The 22,498-nt window shown below is 38.1% G+C and overlaps 1 protein-coding gene across 6 annotated transcripts in view; it reads right to left on the bottom strand.

Moving 5' to 3' along the window:
• Positions 1 to 22,498, bottom strand: part of SOCS6 (suppressor of cytokine signaling 6) — a 30,412-nt gene that overhangs the window by 7,315 nt on the left and 599 nt on the right. For 3 of the 6 annotated variants that reach the window (XM_030012274.2, XM_030012272.2, XM_030012278.2), the window contains exon 2: positions 21,950 to 22,071. The exons of the other annotated variants lie outside the window; for them this stretch is intronic. The gene's annotated coding sequence lies outside the window, so the exon portion shown is untranslated. The remainder of the gene's footprint in view (positions 1 to 21,949; positions 22,072 to 22,498) is intronic. 6 annotated transcript variants of the gene reach the window in all.

Here is a 22,498-nt window from a genome sequence, read left to right as displayed (position 1 = left end):
TTTCCTTAAATAACCATTCAAAAATTGCATAAAAGCATGTAAGCAGAATGATTACTATAATCTAACAGCAGTCCACTATTACTCTTGTCCAGCCCAACTTTTGTGGTCCTCAAGTACACAAAGGTTAAAGGATCATATCCAAAGCAAACTAAAAGACAATGCAAGGCAGCTAAGGATTCCGAACTTCAAAATACCTTGGAAAATTTTAAGTAAAGCCCTGCTGCTGGGGGGTTGAACACTGTTCTCATAAACAGCAGAAGCACTAAAGCTTGATTTACTTGGATTTGTACCCTAGTCCCATCTTCAAATTCCCTACACTATCTGCATCACCCTACCTTGAAGAGCTGTTCTGTCTTTGCCATAACCTCCGACATTTCCCAAGTCCATCTTTAGATTATCTTCAGCTCTTCCCATTTCCTTTTCTTAATTACCAAACTAAACAGCACTTTCCCTTTCTTTCTCTCAACGAGGGGAAGCTAAAAAGTTTCTCTTCTGCCTGTAAACTGATTTACTTGCCATCGGCAAAGAACAAACATGCCCCAAAAACTTATTTCCTAAACAAACAAATAAATGACTAAGAACCAACTCTTGCTATAAACAAATATTAAAACCTTAAAAAACAGGACCAGTATTTTATTACAAGTTTCCCATTTTTAACATGCCTCCTGTGGTACCAGGAGTCCTGACACCTGGAAATACGTATTGCACTTACACAATTTGAAGAGGATACTGAGATATGCATATGTATTTTCAAAGGTTAAGACACTACTTTTATTTTCCTTTTCTTTTGACACATACATGCAGAACCATAAAATTTCATGGTTTAAAATACTGATGTTTAATATGAGCTCCATATGTTTGGAATAATTGGGAAATATGGAAGTACTGAAAACCAAACATGAGTAGAATACATTTAGTGGGTTTTATATGCCTGAAATCTGGCGGATCAGAATAACCGACAAAGAACAGTAATTAAGAAAGAGCTACAGATACAGATAAAGGGATAGTTACATGTCAATTAAAAATAGACTTGAAATGCCTGTTAACCTTCTATTCCTAAACCATTTGGGTTTTGCCATCTTACCAATTTACAGTACTCTTTTCATCACATGTAACTAAATGAACCTACAAAATGAGTGAAAAATATAACTTCAGGATTCTACGCTGCTCCTAAACTGACAAAGTCAAGAGTGTTTGTTCGTTTGATAAATTTAACTGGGCCTTTGTGTGTGGAGTACGAGAAGCCTGGGAACCCTCACATTAGCCCCACTTGTGAAATCCACAACGTTCTCCAACTACCTTCTGACTGACATCCACAAGCTGATACTATTTCCACCTTACCAGATACATTCCCCCATCTTGGTGGGAAGTACATCATACCGTTTGCAATTCCTAACCCTAAAAAACCAAGCATGAAACAAAGTAAAATCTGCCTTGTAAGCTAGGGAGAAAATAAAAGAACATTATCACATTGCTGACTGGGGAGAGAAAATGTATAGAGCCCAAAACTGTCTGGTTCACCAAGTTTTTTTATTGGTGTGTTTCAAAAGAATTAGGTACCTAAATTTGGCTGAAGGAAAAACATTTCTTCAGTTTCTTCATAACTAAAAAACTACAGAAGTCACTTGAAAGAACAGGTTTTTATCACATACTAGTCTTTCTGTATCAAAATGTGGGGTTTTTTACAAATAAAAATCCAGCATCTAAAAATAACCTCAACAGATAAATCTCTATGGCAGCATACAGAGAAGTCAAAACTTTTTACTTTGAAAGTGACTACTGAGCTTGCTTGAGCAAAAAAGTGTTTTATATCTGTCAGCCTAGCATAGTAGCCAATATCGTTATCAAGCAAAATGCATGATTGTCCAAATGCAGGACTCATGACTTCTATCACTGTGACATTTCATATATAGAAATAATAATGGTTTGAAGTTCAAATATAAACCACATAAACATGCGTATATCCAGAAGTCCGGCTCATTCATCTAGGAAAAGATGCTAAAAATCTAGTGAATGACAGTCCAGGTCAAAGCTCTCCAAAGTAAATTCACACACCTACAGATGAGAGCAAGCCTCTGAACAAGTCTTCCATGCGAGAACCACTCTACTTTATGACATCTCTTACACATATTTTATCCAAGACAGGAGAAAGCAAATATACCCTGAAGTCAAATACTCTAACTGATCCAGATACTCTTCTTTCTTTGCACATACTTAAAGAATATCAGTAATTCTGCATTGCACATTAATGTGTTTTAAAGTGCTGTATAAACAGCCCTCCACATATGATACATTCATACACTTGCAAGTGTAGAATTTTCCACTGTCTACAACTAGAAGAGCCCAGCATGCACCCCCTCCTGGAATCCATTAAAATGAGCTACACAACCTCTTCATAACCCTCAGCACTGCAACAGCTTCGCTAGTATTTTGTACTAATTACGGCATCACGTGCCCTTCCAGTGCCATCTGCTGTACAGTGAATTTAGATAGCCTAACTAGAGACACCTCTAGAAATTCTTCTGGCAGGTATTTGTGACTATAAACAGACTCTGAACTATGCCAATGTACTCCCAAAGACTGGTGGCTATGTATGCAGAAATACCTGGAACACACACATTGAAAATGGGAGATTAATCCAACCCAGAAAGAGAATGAGATGTTAACACACAGAATAACAAGGTAGAATGAAATTCTGGCTTATGAACTTTCATCACAAATTCTGCATCTTGGAATCCTTAACATTTTGCAGGTTGACAAAACACAAGCTTCTGGACAAAAACTACCAGATCACTAGCCTACCAGATGGTCCCCTTTGTGCTTATAGAAATAATCAAAACTAAATTTGCACACCTCATTCTGAAGAACAACATGTATTAATCACATATAAAGTGAAATTATTAATGAAGAGAATTAAAGCTAAAATTTTACATTACAGGCTGCTTCTCAGACATGTGAAGAGCAGGTCACGCGATCACATATTAATTTCTATTATGGTGGCCAGCACTGAATTATGAAAAATTATGAAAGTTAAAAAAAAAAAAAAATCAGTCTGTGCAAATCTAGTTTGAATATTCAACACTTCAGAGTAGTTTCAGTTTGATGCTACAAAATGGTTTCAATGGACTATCTCAATGCAGTGTTTGCAAAAGTACACCAACAAACAGATTGATTATTTTTATTTATATGGCCTCTATTAATTTCTTATCTTTTTCATTCTTTTAGGTTAGGTGCACTCATTTCCCAAAATGAATATGGTAAACAATACTGCCAGAATACACTACTATAGAAATAATACAGCATTAACTTTCAAGAGTTGGGATGGAAACATCATACTGGAAACATACAGCAAAATACAACTCATGGTTGAACAAAGAATTGTCTTTAAAAACTTTAATAAAAATACCATCACAAAAAAGGCTTGGAACTATTAATCAGTGCTGCTTCAGATAACTCAGGCTCTCCTAAAATAAATGTTAATCTGCTCATTTATTTCCATAAAGTGAAACAGTAGAGCACTGAACTTGACTGTTTTGAACCCCCAGCTGCATTATTCCTGAAAAGTCTTGCTATCCATTACAAAGATATAATCTTTATTCTTATACTGAATCATAGTAAGACTTACATCATTTATTACTTCAATTTATTGTATTTTTAACATAGCTGTTTGTATGAAGAAAATAACTAAAAATACCTTGAAAGTGAAAAAAGTTTCTGTATTCCTGGGGCATGACAAGCACCAGGTTTTCATTGCAGTCAGATAATGAAGCCTAGTCTAATTATCTGCTGCCCCAAAACTCTCACCAAAATATATTCATGCATTACTTGGGTGTTTCAAAAACAGCATCTTAAGGTAACACAGATTTCAAGTGCTATATTTTGGAAATTCCTATGTGTCTAAATTTATTCCAGAGTTCCTAAATCTATTTATGTAAATTACTAAGAAGTTATTCTCCATACCTGTTCCCATTGATTTTACTTCAATAATGAAGTCTGTATCACTGGGAGTTATTTCTTCAGACCAGTAACAGAAGATATTGACTTCAGACACTTCCTGCCATGTACTTGTAGTTTCAGTCTATATAAGTACAGAAACTACACATAAAATACTCATTAAGTAAAGAGAGATTAAATATCTATTTCGAACACCATCAGTTTCTGATAGAACATATACATTACATCGCAGCTCTCAGCTTTCTCACCACACATGCCATTAGTATACTGAAGATGGTGAGATGATGATACTAAGCTTCAAGTAAATTCCCACATTGTATTACTTCATTTAAAGACTCTTCATACTAAAAAATAATCTAAATTCCATTGCATAGTCTTATACCTTGAAAACAACAAAAAAAGGTAGATGGTTTTAGTAGTGGCTTGCTTGCTAAGGGATGAACACTGTTTTAACTTTATAAAAGCCCATCCTCTCCTGCATACCTGCTTTTCTAGCAAGTGTGGAGAAGCTCAGGTGCACACCTTCATATAAAATTGGAACAAGGTAAAAAACATCTGAGAAGCTCATCTGACAGTACTTTACACTCATAACAATTCAAGAGTACTACTTAAAGCCTCCTATTTTCAAGCTAACTAATCGAAGACCTGAACACTGAGTAAATGTTATTCACCACAAATTTAAACTTCCACCCTCTAAGATTTGAACAGCTGAGGAAAGTACTGTCAGCTTCTCTAGAGGCTGATATAATTTAATAGGTATTACACAGATTACAATTTAAAACAAACAAACAAAAAAAACAACTACATTAAGCCATGTAATTTCTCCTACTTTTTTTTTTTCCTCCTTTTAGAAAGCTTAAAGGGAAAACAGTCCATGGCCACTAATGTTCTAGCAACATACAGAGTAACCCTAATGACTATTAGCAACGTTTAGCAGAGAATAAGCAAAGTACACCTTTGGTAATAAGTAGAAAAGTGGCATAAAATAATAACGAGAACTTGACACAAAGGGATTTTTCTTCACCACCATTAGTGCAATTAACTGTATGCAAAACCTGGAACAGAACCATTGAAGAAGTCTGAATACTGTGACTGCTTGCCTCTAGCCTGCTGTTGAAAAAGGATGTCCCTTAACATCTGGATTTCCCTGACTTTTTTTTTTTTTTTTTTTTTTTTTTAACAGTACTTAATCCATGGCTGCTTGCAGTAAGTCCTGTTCTTCTTTCCCATATTTGGTTGCAGGACAGAATATTTCTATCTGATTGGTAGTATTCCTCTGGGGAGTAACTGAAGAGTGTTAAATGGCATCTGTGTATTACAGTTCTTCTGTGTATATAGTCTTGTAACCTTGGGTGAGGACTGTGAGCGTTAGTAACTGGTTTTGGCTATTGTAGTGGTGAGATTATTGTAGTTACATCTCCCCTACACTAGAAGGGCTGACTGGGATGCATGTCTGCTTCCAAGCTACCGCTACCACAGACACACTAACCTGCTATATTAAACTGAAATCAGCACCAGTTGATATCAGCTGCTATCAGCTCAAGAACACACACAGCATCGCGATACCAGCATTGCTGTTGGAGTAGGACGCTCTGCAGGAGCTGGATGGACGACAGCCAGAACAGTAACCACTGCAGCCACTCCTGCTACATCCCTAGCCAACCAGGAATCAACACCCAAACAGGGAACAAAGCAGACCGTACTTTTTATACATTTACTAAAAGACTGGCACAAGTACCACCTTTCGTCACTTTCTTTTAAGCAGGCATCTGATAACAAAGTATACTGCTAACAAAAATTTTCAAGCATGCTGAAAAACTGCAGAGAAAAAGAAAGCCACAACTTGGTTCCAAGACCCTGATGAACTAACAGTGAGGGGAAAACAAGCAAACAAAAATAACCCAGCAGATCAATACATGCCAAGCCACTAAAAAAAGTGAAACATTTTTTCTGAATCAAATGAGAGAAGTCACTAAAGAAACCTGATGTGTCTAGTCCGTATGCATGTGTTTCACTGCAGGACATCATATCCATTGAGTGCAAATAAACCTTTGTTTTGCTTTTTCACACAGCTGTGCAGAAGCAGACAACTAACGAGAATAATGCTCAGGCAGGCTCAGTTTTCACTTCTTGCTGTTTTACAAGACTGCAGCAGCCAGCCTTGCAGCAGGCTGTCTGTCAGCAAAAATTAAGGTTACCTTCATAAGCAAAGGTTAGATTTCCTGGGAGATGATGTATGAGAACTCCTTTCCGAGTAAGGGTCCGTCCCACTTCTCCACCATGGCAGAAGGTGGAAACACCAAAATGTTTCTCCTCCGTTGTAAGGTATGGTGGTACCCTCAGCATGATAACAAGTAGGATTTTATGCTTATCTATGATTCTTATGCAATCCTCTAACTTTAATACAGTTACGTTAGGAGTCTGTAGTCTTACAACTTTTCAATGCTTCTAGAAACCACCTTCTCATTTAGCAGTAAGGACCAACATCATGTTCTGTAAAAAGGAATAATTTTTAAAACAATTTTGCTCTAAAATTTTTTGTAAAGTTACCTGTAGAAACCAGTATACAATTTATAATAATAAACTGCCTTTTGCAAGGAACAGATTCTATGCCTACTTATTTGAGAACAACAAAAGTGTTTGAAATTAATATAATGAAAATAAAAGGAAGAATGGGAAAGACATTCAGTAAAAACAAAAAAATTGCATTTCTGTGCTTCTTTTTATGAAGAAGTATACACAAATGACTAAATCCTGGAACACATGTTGAAAAGAACATAACCTATCTAACTGTATGGAGGCAGGCACTAAAACCCAATTCTAAATACAGCTTGTTTCTGAATCTCAATGCATTTCAAAACATAACTTTAGAAATGCTGTCCATCTGTTTAAAGCATATGCCAGAAAGAAATAATAAACCAGACCATTCTCTTAAAGTGATTTTTGTGGTCAGCAATAATCTGACCATTCTTTTAATACTAGTGAATAAATAACATAATTGTGAGAAACAGTTTTCCAGCCCTTCCCAAAAAAGGAAAGAAAACACTTAGCAGACATGCAACAGCTGAATATTACCACTTCATATTGACTTGTACTCATGTTGGTTTCGCTTTCCAAGTTTATGTCGGGCTACTTCAGGCTAGTATTTCTACAGCAAGCAGAGAAACACTGTCACTGTGTGCAACTTCCAAAACATGAACTAAGCCAGCTGAAAAGGGTCTGCTGCCGACATATTTTTATGAGGAGACATAAAACAGGTACCATGAATGATCTTTCCTACCGTGCTATCAGAGCAGACACTCAGCTTCTCAGGCCAAACCTCTGCCACCGATCAACCCCTCAGTACACGAAGCATGTGCCAAACAGACAATACAGAAATACACCACTCAGTTAACATGTGTACGTGCTTGTCTGCATCCAGGAAAATAATGCTAGAAAAGAAAGGACGACTCTGTGAGGGTGTCGTGGTTTAACCCCAGCCGCCAGCTCAGCCCCACGCAGCCGCTCGGTCACTCCGCACCAGGTGGGATGGGGAAGAGAATCGGAAGAGTAAAAGTGAGAAAACTCATGGGCTCAGATAAAGACAGTTTAACAGGTAAAGCAAAAGCCACACATGCAAGCAAAGCAAAACAAGGAATCTATTCACCACTTCCCATGGGCAGGCAGGTGTTCAGCCATCTCCAGGAAAGCAGGGCTCCATCACGCCTAACGGTGACTTGGGAAGACAGACGCCATCACTCTGAACGTCCCCCCTTCCTCCTTCTTCCCCCAGCTTTATATGCTGAGCATGATGTCATACGGTCTGGGATATCCCTTGGGTCAGTTGGGGTCAGCTGTCTGGGCTGTGTCCCCTCCCAACTCCTTGTGCCCCCCCAGCCTCCTCGCTGGTGGGGTGGGCTGAGAAGCAGAACAGCCCTTGGCTCTGGGTAAGCACTGCTCAGCAACAGCGAACACATCCCTGTGTTATCAGCACTGTTCTCAGCACAAATCCAAAACACAGCCCCATACCAGCTACTAGGAAGAAAATTAACTCTATCCCAGCCAAAACCAGCACAGACAGGAAGGAGGAAAATACAAAAAAAGTAACAGAAAGAGAAGCCTCATACCATACTTCTGCTGAAAATTATAGAAGTTTACACAGGATCATCACATACTTCACTATAGTACTTGCTGATACAAAAACTTTTTTTTTAATGTTGCCATTCTCCCTAAATTACAAGCTGTTAATTTGTTATAATCATTTTCGCTTCTGCCTGTCCAATTCATCTGATGTGAAAATGAAAAGAGAGGAAGTAGCATTCACATACTGTACCACCAAGCAAGTATGACTGATAATGATAATTATGATTTCCTTAAGGTGCTGGACGGGATACTCTCTTCTTGAGAAGCAGAAATGAAAAAACTAAGCATCACATTCATGGGGGGGGCTGGGAAGGGAAATCAAGGCTAAACCTAGCTTTTATTTTAAACACCTCACTAGCCACACTGTCTAGCCAACAGCTGGTTTCATAGCACATATTTGTAAAACTGGTATCTTGACCAGCAAGTTGTAAACCGCTCACCTTCCATTTATGCTTATCTGACAAACAACCAGAAACATATGTAATTGGCCTTTGTTCCTACAAATAACGTTCACCTGGCACCAAAGATACGCAAAAACAGAAAAAAATTCTGCACAAATTATTTCAAGGTAGTACAATTACTTTCAAAATAGCCAGATGGAAAAAAAAAGAATCTTTGTAAAAATACCCCAAGAACTTATTAAGTTAAGTACATGCTTTTCTTCAAGCAATAATCCAAATTTAGTTATCTAATCTATTCCACTAGTAACAAAAGAAATATAGTTAAACTCTAAAAGAGAAGTTTGACACAGATTTGTCTAACACATACATGAGCTGAAACAAAAGCAGCTGCAACAAGTTTTTAAAATAAATAGGAACTGTTTGAAAATTCACTATACAGAAAAAGAGAATTCTACTTTTCCACCATATAAAGCACAGTCATGTTCTACAATTGGAGGACCTGTGCTTCAAGTAAAATTAATTTTCCTATTTTTCAGCTTCTCTAGAAGGCCTGAACGAATGGCAATATACCACAGTCTTACACTGCTCTTGTACCTACCCTTCTGCCTTGGATCTCATGACTGATAAGGGCTTCACCTGTGGCTTCAAATTAATCTCAGCTGGGTTAGTTTCTGACTGGGGCTGAATTATTCTTTAAATTCATATGACCAGGGAGGATGTCCGAGTTCCTTGCAGCTATCACCCCATCACTTCTACCATGCCATTTTCAATAACAATAAAAGCTTTCTTTCATTAGAAGATAACACTCTATCCTCTCAATTTAAGATGCAGCAATCCTTTATAATGCAGTTAACCCTCTACATAATGGAAGGATTAAGCGGAGTCATTTATGGTCTGAGGGGAGAGAGAGCACAGTGCCTTGATTAAAGAGAAATAAAAGCCAAAAGGTCTTTCCCACAGCATCTGTACAGTGTTTGCACATGGACAGAAATCTCCAAGCATGTCGAGGAGGAAGAAGCAGTTAATAAGGACATTTCTCAGAATCACGGAGAGGAAGGGACTGACCTCTGGTTTGGGACTTTCTTCACTAAATTGTCAGAGAGAAATACAATATATTTGCTATACAGACACCACAAAGATCCCACCATTCTCGTCCAGACAATACAAAAAGGTTTAATGTCAGTACTGCATAATACTTGCCTCATATCAAGGCATTCAGTACCCATACAACTCAAAGATTTAATAAGTTTCAAATCTGCAGAGTCTCCTACTTCCACAGCTTCGCTTTTTTATGCACATTGAATCAGTTGGTACATTTAATTTCTCATAGTGGAAAATTCTGACAGCATACAAACACCAACAACTAATATTATCCTTATTCCCCAGGTGTGCAACGTGAAAGAAATCTCATTTTTGTGAAATTCACATAGATTTCATTCATTTGTTTTTTTATTAGACAGTGACATTTTTCAAAAGTAATAACCAATTCTTTTACTACAAGTGCACACCAGTAACATGAACATAACATACATATAATATGACAGTATATGCACCCATTCCGTATACGAGAAATAGACATTCAGTGAAATATGAAGTACCTTGGATGAAAAGGCATTGGCTGCATTTAAATAATAATTACTTTTAGTCAATCAAGGATGTTCCAATCCTTGAAATAATAACAACTAAATAAAATACTTTAATACAGTATCTCATATAAAGTACAGGCTACTGCTCAAGAAACTGAGCTCCCTAGTCACTTCTAAAAAGTTCAGAGTTAAACTCACATTCAAAGACTATAGTGTGTTTTAGCATTACTTCCTACAGAAAAAAAGCTCAACCAAGCAAGGCTCCTTCTGTCTGTATGCCCTGCAGCCCCTTCAGGGCTGCCCAACAAAGTTTTATCAAATAAGTAGACAGGTAGTGTCTCAACTGAGGGAGCAGCCATAGCAAAAATTCCTATCTTCTTATATATAAAAAAAATCCAAGGCATGGACATTTCTAAATACAGGAGAAGCTTTCTCTGGAGCTCGAAAGTATCTCCAAAACCAAGGAGGAAAAGTGGCATAAAACAACTCCATTCCTCACAGAGACACGCTTCACGAACTGTTTCACTGTAACAGAAAAAATGTTTACCTCCAACCATCAAGATGCCACCTATGTTCATTAGAAGCAAAAGTGGTTTGTAACTGTGATTTGGTTTTAATTTCTGATTAGCAGTTAAAAAGAGAAAGGCTTAGGTGATAATTTTTATATCACTGTGTTAAGAAATCACTAGCAAAAAATATTAAAAACTAAAAACATTTTCTATATATCATATGAATTCAAAATTTGAGCGTCTTTAGTCCCAAAGTGATCAGTAAGTTCCACTAGCAATTTTATTTTCTTGAAAATTTAAAATACAATCATTATAATAGTCATAGACAACTTCTACCAGTGAGTAAAACCCAGTTTTCCCTCTTGAACAACAGCATACTGAGAAAAATAATTTTCTATTCTCTATCTGAACTGTCTATATAAGAAACCTAGTAGACAATTTCATTAAGGTTCAAAGTTCAATAACTCAAAAGTTGAGAAAAGCCAGAAGAGCTGCCTGAGCAATTCTCTTTCTTGCCTCACACACAGGACAAAAATGTTTACATTAATTCTACTCTCCACCACCCTTTAAAACGTACGGTCCTATCATTTACTTATAGTATACTAATTAAACTGCAAATTCCAGAGCTCACAGACAGAATTATTGACTTCATTAGGGAAATTTTTGCTGTCTCTGTATCTGATGCTTAAATGTTAATGCACAAGCATTCAATGGTCTATTCAACACTTCGTGAGCCAGAACACCAAGAGCTCAATTTCCACTTTTTTAGATGGATTCATAAGCTGAATAATATGCACCATCAGGCCAAATTAATGTAATTTAATTCTGAAACCTGAATTCTGATTTTTCACAACGTGCAGTGATATGGGGGGGGGGGGGGGGGGGGGGGGTGACCTGTTGGGGTCTTGAGTAAATACCTACCTACTCAAATCTGAAATCTCCCCATCTCTCCATGTAGGTATAAGGTGGCAACAGAACCAAACAAGTGTGACTCCAGTAGCTGACTGCAACAGCAAGCTGTCACCCACTAAAGGACATCAGTTAAAGCTTGTGGCCCCTTTCAGAGGTTTGCTGACAATGAAGGAATAAGCCAAACACAAGACCTTGGGTTTCATCATCCTGTGGAGACATACCCAACCTTTCAGGATACCTTCTACCACTGTCCTACATTTAGTCATGATTCAACTTCCTGACTTTCTTTAAAACTTTACAGCTGAGCAGGTATTCTACAAAGTCTTTTCAGACCAACTGTTTCATTTATCAAAGTGGTAATCGAATGAATCACCCATCTTACAGTACAAAGAAGTAGCAGGTAGCTGGATGACAAGCAGATACTCCATCAGTGGTATATATCTAAAGGAGTTAAAAAGATGCAAGGGAAAAAAAAAAACCCAAAGAGCAAGATATCAAAGTTATGGAGGAGGGTAATAATAATAATAATTTAAAAAAAACAACAAAACCAATCCCTCCCCCCAAAGAAAACCCCAAACACCCTTCAAGGTTAGTACTAAACTATTAATGAAAGTGCAACCTGCAAAGAAAGTAAATTCAGACTAACAAATAGGCCAACAATATTTCTGCCCAGAGTTTAAGCTTTATATGACACAAAATCTGAGTCTGCTAAACTGGCGTCTCCAGTGAGACACGGAGTATTCTCACAACCCCTACCACATTCTGCTTGCGACACAACAGATCTGAGGCTGATGGCCTGCTTTCCAAAAATACAATTCAGAGCAAAGTACATTTTGACAAACTGCAAAGGTCAGAACTACAACCAGTCTTACCTAAACTAAAGACAAAACATCTGGGTTTTGTCCAAGTTAAGATTTTTTTTTTTTTTTTTTTGTACCTAAGCATAAGCAACTCCTCTAAAAATCAACAGGAGTTGCAAGTACTTAGGGCATACTAGAAGTTAGTTTCCTTAAGAATCCACGGACATGAGGACCTTATACTTAAAAAGTTGTTCATCACAACCCTTCTCCCCTTCACATACACAGAGCTGCTTAATCTAGGAAGTACCAGAATTTCAGAGGTTTGGGGGTGTTTTAATTAAAAACTCCTCAGTAGCCCTTAGCCTTATTTTTTGCATATAAAAGCAGAAGTACTTAGTGTTAGCAGAACAGTATCAATGCCTACCTCACGGCTACGCCTTCACCTACCTCCTTAGGCATGTTCTAAAACTGTCCATCATCACCTCAGAATCATGTTGCATAAAATACGGTGGCAAGCACGTCTTTTTATGGACATTACGAGAAGTGGAAGAATGATCGTGGTATCCCTCTGGACCACATAAGGAGCTTGCACCAATGGAAATCAAACTACAAATTCTAGCAACTTGGACAGCGGTCCTAGCCATCATGGAAGGGCAATTCTCACTTATTCTTGATTAAGATACTGTACTGTGCAGCAACAGTTTCAGATGCAGGATTAATTGGGCCAGAAAGTCAGTCCCAGGTTTTCCCTCTCCAAGGCAGTTGCTTACTCCACTGGGATGAGAAAACATACCACATCTAGCCCTTGCTTTTTCAGCTCTGTTTATTTTCTGTACAACAGCTTTAAAAGAAGGAATAGAAAACTCTTCTCACTACAGAGCAGCCAAAAGGCTGGTGTTCAGGGTAGTCCTCATACATAAAGGATAGAAGTGGAGAATTAACTTGGCTATCTTACATTCTGAATGAGGGCTCTAGCTATGGAGCTGTTACATCCTGCATTTTACATCACTGGGAAATGCAGCCTGTACTGCTTGCAGTCTGTGAAACCTGTACATGCAAATGACAAGGGAATTTTTAGCTATATGCTTTTATATTTAATTTCATATTTCATTGCAGATAAATTTTGCGCATCATGTGGATGCTAGACCCAATGTCCACCTATTACATGGTCCCCAATAAGTAACAGTGACAATATACTTCACTCACACACACTTGGGAATCCATTTTAAAGGCAAAAGAGAATTTAATACATCAAGTGTAAGGAACCCACTCTTACATAGTTGTATTTGTATCTCATTTCTATTCTGAAACACCTATGCTATTTAACAAGATGCAATTCAACTGAGATTAATGTTGGTTTGGTCTAGCACTTAATAGAAGGGAAAACTTAATCTAAGGCAAAAAGTTTGCATAAATAATGTTATTGGAAAAATGTTATTAATAACTTCTTTCCAAGTGAATATACTTCTCTCTGTCACTGTTAGAAGAAAGGCTTTATCCATATATAACAGTTACCAAATAGATTTGTAACTCCATCTTCATTGTGCCTTTAAACACCTGTAGTTTAAACCTCAAAGAACCACCTCACCCAGAAAAATAAACGTGTTCCACACTGCTTAAGTACCTTACACAATCTTGGATATACGCAAATCATAACATTGGCAGTAAATATTCTGAAGTAATAAACACTGAAACAGTCTTTCAAACAGCGGCAGTCAAAAGTTAGTACAACACAGAAGCAACTTAATCCGCAAAGTCAAAAAAAAATCATTTTAATCCAATTTTCTGAAAAACTGATCGTACATGGAAAGTGACTCATTAGGCTGGATTTGTTTGGTATATTCTGAAGTGAGAAAAAAAAATCACTTCTGAGGGATACAAGACAGAATTTAAACTGCCTTTCAGCAATTAATCTGAAAATAAATCCAAATATTCCTTTTGTTTGAAAAGCCTATCCCCCACTATTTGTACTTAAATTAAGTGCTTATCATAAAACTACCAGCTTTGATAATATTTGGCAAATACACAAGCTTCCTATTTCCTGCATCTTCATTTTTAAGTACTCCAATCGTTATTTTAAGCTCCTCTAAACCCAATCAAATTTGGAGGGGCTGGGGAGCCGCGTGCAAGTTCAAGTCTCACTCACTCTTCAAAAATTCTAAGCACTGAAAGATGGATTATTTTAACAGAGCTACTCACATGTTCACCTTGATGAACCAATACCTAAGTAAAACAATAATACAATATTTAAAGCTTCACTACTGATTCTGACGTCAGTTTCAGAATCTTCAGAATCAGAAAATCTGTTTCGTACAAGACAGCTAAAGAAGGGTCACATACTATCAGGTTTTTTAGCAGCACAGCATGCAAAACCAAGATTGAAGAAGGCTTGTAATTCTGTTCTGTTTTCCACTATTATGACTCCAAATTATTTTTATTGCAATCCTTTTTTCAATATTTTCTATTTCCAGTATCTCCAGCATTTTATTTCCTCCCTTAGACTCTACGTGATTCATAAGCTAGCTTGTCAACTGCTAAACAAAGTTAAGACAGTTTTAAAGCTTTCTAAGAAGATAAATCCTTAAGAACGAGACATTTGAAAACGATCTTTCTAAACTGTCGTGACTCTTAAGTGAATATTCCTCACTTAAATAAAGTTGGTACCTGTATCAAACTACACACAGGAAGATTAGGTTAGGATCACTGTCAACCTCAAATCCAACCAATTTTATACATGAAACGTCAAACAGTATTGGCTACTGAAGATCAGTCTTTCACGGTCAGCAAAATAGATCCAATCAGTGAAACAGAAAGCAGGGTTTCTTTTACAGACAAGCCAGCACAACACAACAAACCAGAAGGGTGGGAAGAGGACTTCCTCCTTTCTGTTTCAAGATTGGGGATCTTTGTCAGGTGGGTGCCCAAGGGGAAATCTTCATCCTCATAGAGTACCTCTTGTAATTAAGTGGCCGCCCCTGGAACACACTCCAGCAGCAGAACCTGGATCAGTCGAGCAGAAGTCGCACCCAGCTGTGTGCCCGCTGGTCCCCCGTGCATTCAGCCTGGCTGCTCCTCCAAGGTCTTACAACCCACCGGAGAGAGTAATCCAAGCTCTGCGTTTGGGAAAGTGAGAATGTAAAACACAGCTTATTTAAAATATTTCCCTTCCCATTTTCACTGGCAGGAGGCCCAATAAGAACAAAGAGTAAATTAATTACCTTCTTCATGCTTTAGAGCCTATCCATATATGGGAAACAGGAGACATGGCTGTGCTCAAAGTACTGTCAAATACACAGGGTAAACACACCTGTACAGAAAGTATTATCTCCATCTAATCTCACAGAATTACTTCAACATTTTGTTTCCCTTAAAACAGATGGTGAAACATTAAATAGGTTTTCTAAATTGACAGTCCTTTTAAGTCCAAGGGGTGCTTTTAAGAAGGCATATACGTGAACACTGTACAACTAGCACACTGACCAGAATGGGAACAGAATTGTGACTGTATGGGCAAAGCTGCTTAGCCATCTTTTTTATGAAGTCCTGATTTGTCAGACTAAAACCTTTTTACAGGACTATACCAGTTCCGACAAAGCTTACTCTACATGCAAATTTTCTAATTTTGGGTCAAAACTAGAGAGACTCTTAATTATTCATGATTAAGATCAGGAAGTTCTTTTTTTCCTCCTACACCTACACTCTATAATCACCTGCAGACAGAAACGTCTCACTACCCCAACCAGCAAATTTGATGGAGAATATTTTAGTTAAAGTTTTAGACAGACGCTGTTTTGCCCTGATGCACACTGGAAGACTTTTGGGGTTGGGTGGGGTTTTTTGGTGGTGGTAGGGTTTTTTTTAATCATGTTCCACAGAAGCAGAAAATAATTTTCCACATGGCCCTAAACAATCTGATTTTGCTAATATTCAGTCCCAACACAGCAAAGATTAATTAACTGTGAGCAGACATTTAAATCAATGGAACTGCTCATTGTACATTATGTTTAGCTTGCACATGAAGAATTGGGGCCTTACACTCAGCAACTTCACATCAGTGTATAAATTCTCGCATGCAGGATCAAAGATAAAATTTTCACTGTCTATATGAAGTAATATGCTCTATGAGATCTACACAAACTCAAAGCCCTTAAGATAGCTATCTCCAGAGCAAGGTCAAATTTCTGCAGAGCCAGGAGTATAGAAGCCCGGCTGCAAAAGCTAGCTAAGCTTGAAAGTTAAAGCATGAAAAAAATAAGTCACGTATATGCACACAGACTGGTTTTTCTCCTGTTCTCTCTGACATACATTTAAACTTACACACACTATAAATAAAATGAAAAAATGTATTAGCTCAATTTAAAAGAAAATGAGAATAGACACATACTTTTCAATGCTGGTACACAGAATTTCTGTTCCTGTTTTCCATGTCAAACAACATTTAAAACACTGCAGATTCCAAAAACCACTTATTTTTGTAATTCACAGGACATCTGAGTCAGTACTGATGTAACAACTTCCCTTCACTGTCATCTTTTGACCATCACTGGATTAGACTGCAAATAAGACTAGCGCATTCATCAGAATTGACTCTCTTTTAACCCTTCAGTAAGGGACTGAGAAATATTTACATTTACATGTAAGTATTTTCCCAAGTAACTAGATTTTTTTGCACAAAAACATGCCAAAGGCCTATGGCTAATCCTTTATTACTTTTCAACATTACTTACTACTAACCAACAGCTCTCTTCCTTTCAAAAGCCAAGAAGAGGAGAAAAGTCAATGTTTCAGAGAGCGTTGGATCAGCAGTGGTTCTCCCTCTGCTTTCCACTGAACAGAGAAGAAGGAGGGGAAGGAAAAAAAAAAAAAGCCACCAAGTACCTACCTTACACAGACCCAGACTTAAGATCTTACACATAACCTAGCGACTCGTACCTCTGAATGCACAAACCAACTATTCTGGAGTCAAGTCTCCTCCGGCTGACCAAAATTCCAGCCTGGAAAACTTCCCCAGCGCAGGTTTCACCCAAACCAGTATGCCTGCACAAACAGCTTCTGTTCAGCGAATCCGTCGAGAATTCCTCACTCGCCCAGTTCCCACCAGCTCCTGAATGAAGAGAGTCGACCTGAAAAGTTGCCTACCCTGTTTTTGGAGTACAGCTACCACAAATCTCATCCTAGAAGGCACACCTTCTGTAATCAAAAACCTTTGCCCTGATGTCACTCATCTGTATTTCTCTATTTTATTAAAACTCCTAATCTGATACTTGATTACCAACCAAAAGGGACTCCAATGGTATTAAAACCCATTACTGATGCCAAAAAACACAGTCAACGTTATATCTTGTAACTGCCCAGTCTTGTAGCAGCACTTACTGAGGCAAAGTCAGGGGAGATAGGATTCCCTAAATCAGAAGGAACAAAAAAGAAAGCAAGCTTGACCACTGTATCACAGACATCTTGGGATCAAACAAACATGCTTCAGAATCGTTTGGAGTAGCCTACTAATTTGTTCTCAACCTCTTTGAGGAATGCAGACTGCTTTAGAGAAGGAAAAACAATCACCTACTCAAGACTCCTACAAACTGCTGTTTTAGCACATTTACCAGAGAACGTCAAGATTAATTAAGAATAAAACTACTCAAGAAAAACAGAGATCACACATTGTAAAACCAAGCCTGACTGGAACCTCATTTCCAACAATTTTGTCATTAATAGTAGTGCTCTATGTATTAAGTAACATGGAATATACTTAAGGAACAATACCTAAGGTATTAAGTCTGCAATCTCAAATCCTAAAATTCAACAATTTATCTGCTAGCTGCATTCACCATATTAACTCAAGACCATCAAAACCTTACACAAGTCCTCTTGCAGATCAGTGTCATATACCATCCAAGTTAAAAAATACAAATACAGTTGCTGATTACACAGCTGCACTGGGAAACAAAGAACAATACCACACATCCATACAATTTACCTAACAATACGCATAGGTTAATTTTCATTGTTTAAATTTCTTAACTAGAGACCCGTTAAACTCTGAGAAAAACACTAACATCTACTATTTATACCTTCACTGCCAGAGAAAATGGCTCTCAACCAAAACTGTTTTACAGCAGTTTACAGCAGAATTATTTGGAGTTTCTAACAAAAATCCCACATACTTTGCAAACCTGAGATTTTTTTTAAAACTGCCAACCTATTGCGCTTGGCAAACTACAAAAGAAAAGAATGTTTCACAGAAGACAAGACGCTTCTGGTGCTCTGTATGCCCTATATATACACAATAGGAAGCAATGTCTGGAGAGCAGCACCTGGACAGAAATGCCTATATATGGCATCCTTAGGTTGGGATTACCTGCAAGCAAGGAGCTTTTTTTCATAGTCCTTCAATGGAGTTTTAAAGTCAGAGGCAGAACAAGTCAGCCAATTTATCTGTACCCATGCTAAACAAATAAAGACTTATATGTAACTTGCATAGTTTTCTTGGTGATGTGGCAACCAAGGAACAATTTTTTAGGTAACATGTGGCTTACATCCTTGTCATAAATGAAGCCAATTGAGCTCCTCAGAGTCCAAAGTGTTACGTGAATGGTTAAGGACACAGAAAGGGACAATAGTTTCCAGAGTATTTTATCTTAATATTTTCCAGAAGAAAATTTCGTGACAGATAGTAGATAAATATCTAAAGATAGGTCCTTAAATCCACATTACAGACTCTAATGAATAGCAGTCAGATTTGCAAAGCCATACACCTCAAAACTTGCTGAAATTAATCTGGAGTTCCAGATCCTTATTGTTTGCATGCCTGTACATGACAAAAGCAGGAGTCAGAAGACCATGAAAACTGATAGAAGAAAAAATTTGGAGCAACTCTTATTTAAGTGAGCTTAAGAAATCAGAGAGCTAAATTTCTAACACGTTGATCTGAAAGTTTTAATTCTCACAATAAGCAGACTAAGTCAGATTCTGCATCATGTTGCCCTTTCATATTCATTCTGTGTCGACTCTAGCAAAGTTTATGTAACCTTCTTTATGTATTTGATGCATCAGACAACACTTTACATACAGTCAGCTTTCACTTTTCATTCAGGGCAGTAATTCAAGGGCAGCTTGTTTTGTTTTGACCACCAGGAGAGGCTGAAGTAGGTGACATGTTTTTGTTTCAATAGCTTAAGATTGTTCAGCTACAGTGGGGGAAAAAAAACCTACTGCAACAAACAACAAAGCTAGTTTTTAAATGTTTGTTTCAAAACTAATGTAACTATTTTCAACACAGAAATTTATCCAACTTGCATAGTACAGAGTTTTTATTCAGAAATCAATTATTTCTAGAGGAAAAAGCAAAAATAACAATAAAAGAAGGATTTACTGCGTGCCATAAATCTTTATCCTCTGCTGTATCAGAAGCATATTTGAGTGGTATGAAGCTGCTTTTTGAACATGGAAAATAAATATTCCATTACAAGCACAATCTTCTTGTTTTCTAAAAAAAGAAAAACAAAAAAACCCAAAAAATCCCAAACTGTACTGCTGTATGTAACTTGCCATCTGAAATTGTCAAGGAAAATTTTCAGGAAAGTTTTTTTTAAAGGATACTTCCTTGTCTATTACTTCTACAAATATATTGGGAGCCACTGGGACAGAGGCTGTAAGAACTTGGGAGCTCTGCATCAAGTATACCTATTGTCTTCTGAAGACTGATAGGTATTTCCAGAAAAATAAGTGTACGCTAAAATGGAATGAAATTAGATTTTGGCACAAACATAAGGATAAGCAACATTATCAGATATTGTTACTTCTCTTCAAAAAAAAAGGAAACTCCAAGTTCTCTATTTATTTTCAGTTTAATACTTTATACTACAAAATATACAGTTAAGTTGCATAAGGAAACTCTATTCTGCTTTTCAATCCCAATCCTATCCAATTTATACTCAACACATTTTAGCATTTGCATTCCTAAATTAGATTACATTTACTTTTACACTACTTGTACCTTATTTTTGTCCTTGGAGCATCACAACTGCTTAAGCTATCCCCCCTAATTTGTTGCTAACACACATTAAAGCACTATCAACAAAATGCTGAGACACACACCAGCAGAGAACAGTCTTCTTTCTATCTACTTTATGTTATCACTCACCTCCCTACAACATGTTGTACTACCCAAACACAATCAAAATAGTGCTGTGTAGGCCCAGGAGGGCAGTAAAGCAATAGCAAATAAGGCACTTGAGTAAGGGATTACCCTGGACTGTGGCCTCAGTTTTGCCAGCAATAATAGTGTGGCAAATACGTAGTGAACTCAGGGCAACACTACTAGATGAAGTCTTTCAAATGTTGATGTTCAAGCTACTGTATGGCTAGATAAGATTTGCCAAGAAAGAGCAGAAAGAATTAGCTTGCTTCCTAAAAAGAACTCTTAATTAAGAGCTCACTCTCTCACTCCACCACTTCACTGTGCTACAGAGGGTTAGGAGGTGTAATCTACTTGCAGAACAATGCAGGCCAGTTATCATTTCCTCAAACCATCCCTCTCTAAGAGTAACCCAAGGTGTTTGACTGACCAACTTCACAATCTAGGCTCAAAGCAGTTAATAGCTTAGTATAAATTAATATACATCTTTTTTAGATTTCAGTACGTCAAGTTCTCAGGAAGTTTAGGAGGATTATCCATCATGACTCCTGAATCCACGCAAACACTCTGATGCTGCACATATGCAGTGCGATGAAGTGACGGTCACAAAAGCTCTGGAATCACCACAGTGCTTCGTCCTCACTACTCCATAGCCTTGCAGCTTCCCAGGGAGTCAGCAAATGCAGGTATTTCTATATACTGCGGCCGCTCATACTTAAGGCTTAATTTCATCGAATTTAACTTTAAAAAAAAAAAAAAATCCACTTAAATCTCAAAACTCAGGATATAGGGGATACATGCCTGATTAAGCATACAACAGGTCAACCTCCTTTAAGTAAAGGCTCAGTTCCAAACACAGTGCAATGCCACAAAACCAAGAACTATATAATAGGTAGCGAAGACTCCATTCAAGTACTGCTTAACACTTCATGAAAACAAGCATTTTGAAAAAGCTGAAATTTGCCTTTCATAAGTTACACATAAAACTGTGAGCTACGATTACTGTCTTACTGCAGAAGACTCCAGAAATACTTACACATTCTCCAGTGTTTTAAAGTCTTCCAGCCAAGCTAAGTAATTTATTTCATAACTATACTGAAGCTTCCATATTTTCTACAATCCAAGGCTGTGTTTATTAACATGAAACAAAAATAGCGCTATTTTTTCCACCCAGAGCAGAAATGCAGATGCATTATTCCTCAAGCACTTGTGCAGACAGCAGCTCTCTAAGACAGGAGGCCTGCAGCAGGCATTTTTTAACTCCAGGTGTATTAAGAGGCTGGACATGGCGTAAACGTTCCTGGCAGGCAGGAAAGAGGGGTTGGGACCTAATAGTAAAAGGGCACAAGAATTTAGTTAAGTGGAAGAGAAGCTTTCCCTAACTGAAGTGTATTCTGCGACCAACCCCTTTAACAGAGTAACCTACTCCACAAAAAAAAAAAACCAAACCGTGTTCCAAACTAAGTTGATTTTGAAAACATAAGAAACCGAAAAGAATAAAAGAGACAGAAAGACAGAGCCAAAGCACCTCGCATCGCAGAAGCATCAACCTCTGCACCTCTTAAAACCTCAGTGTTTTGCACAGGCTTTTTTCTTAAGCAAATGGGTAGGCATGGGCCAGGAGCAGTTGTTTTCCAAGAGAAGCGGCACCTTTAGGGAAAGAGAACGTAAGGAGCAGCTTGAAGAACAATGAAAGCCAGTAAAGTTTGGGGTTTGGGTGCTGGGTTTTGGGGTGGGTTTTTTTTTTTTGTTGAAGTCAAGTTTTTAAGTGCCGCCTGCCACAGAAAACAGCCGTTCTCTGGCTCGCCCCTTCGGGAGCCCTTGGCGCTCCCTCACCTCTCAACCCGACACCCGCCGCCTCGGGGCTCCTCCGCCCCACCAGCCCAAACCGCCGCCTCCGGACACCCCCCCACAGACCCCCCCAAGACCAAAACTGAAGGCGGGTTTCGGGGGGGGGGGGGGAATCAGCCTAATTCAGCCGCCCCCGATAACGGCGCCGGTAGGAGCGGGGTGCGTGTGGGCAGCGGCCCAGGGGAGGAGGGGGAGAGGCCGGCGGGCCCCACCGCCGCGGCTCCCG

The sequence above is a fragment of the Aquila chrysaetos genome, chromosome 4 (assembly GCF_900496995.4).
Source record: "Aquila chrysaetos chrysaetos chromosome 4, bAquChr1.4, whole genome shotgun sequence".
NCBI lineage: Eukaryota > Metazoa > Chordata > Aves > Accipitriformes > Accipitridae > Aquila > Aquila chrysaetos.
Note: the sequence above shows the minus strand (reverse complement) of the source record. Positions and strands in the feature narration are given on the sequence as shown.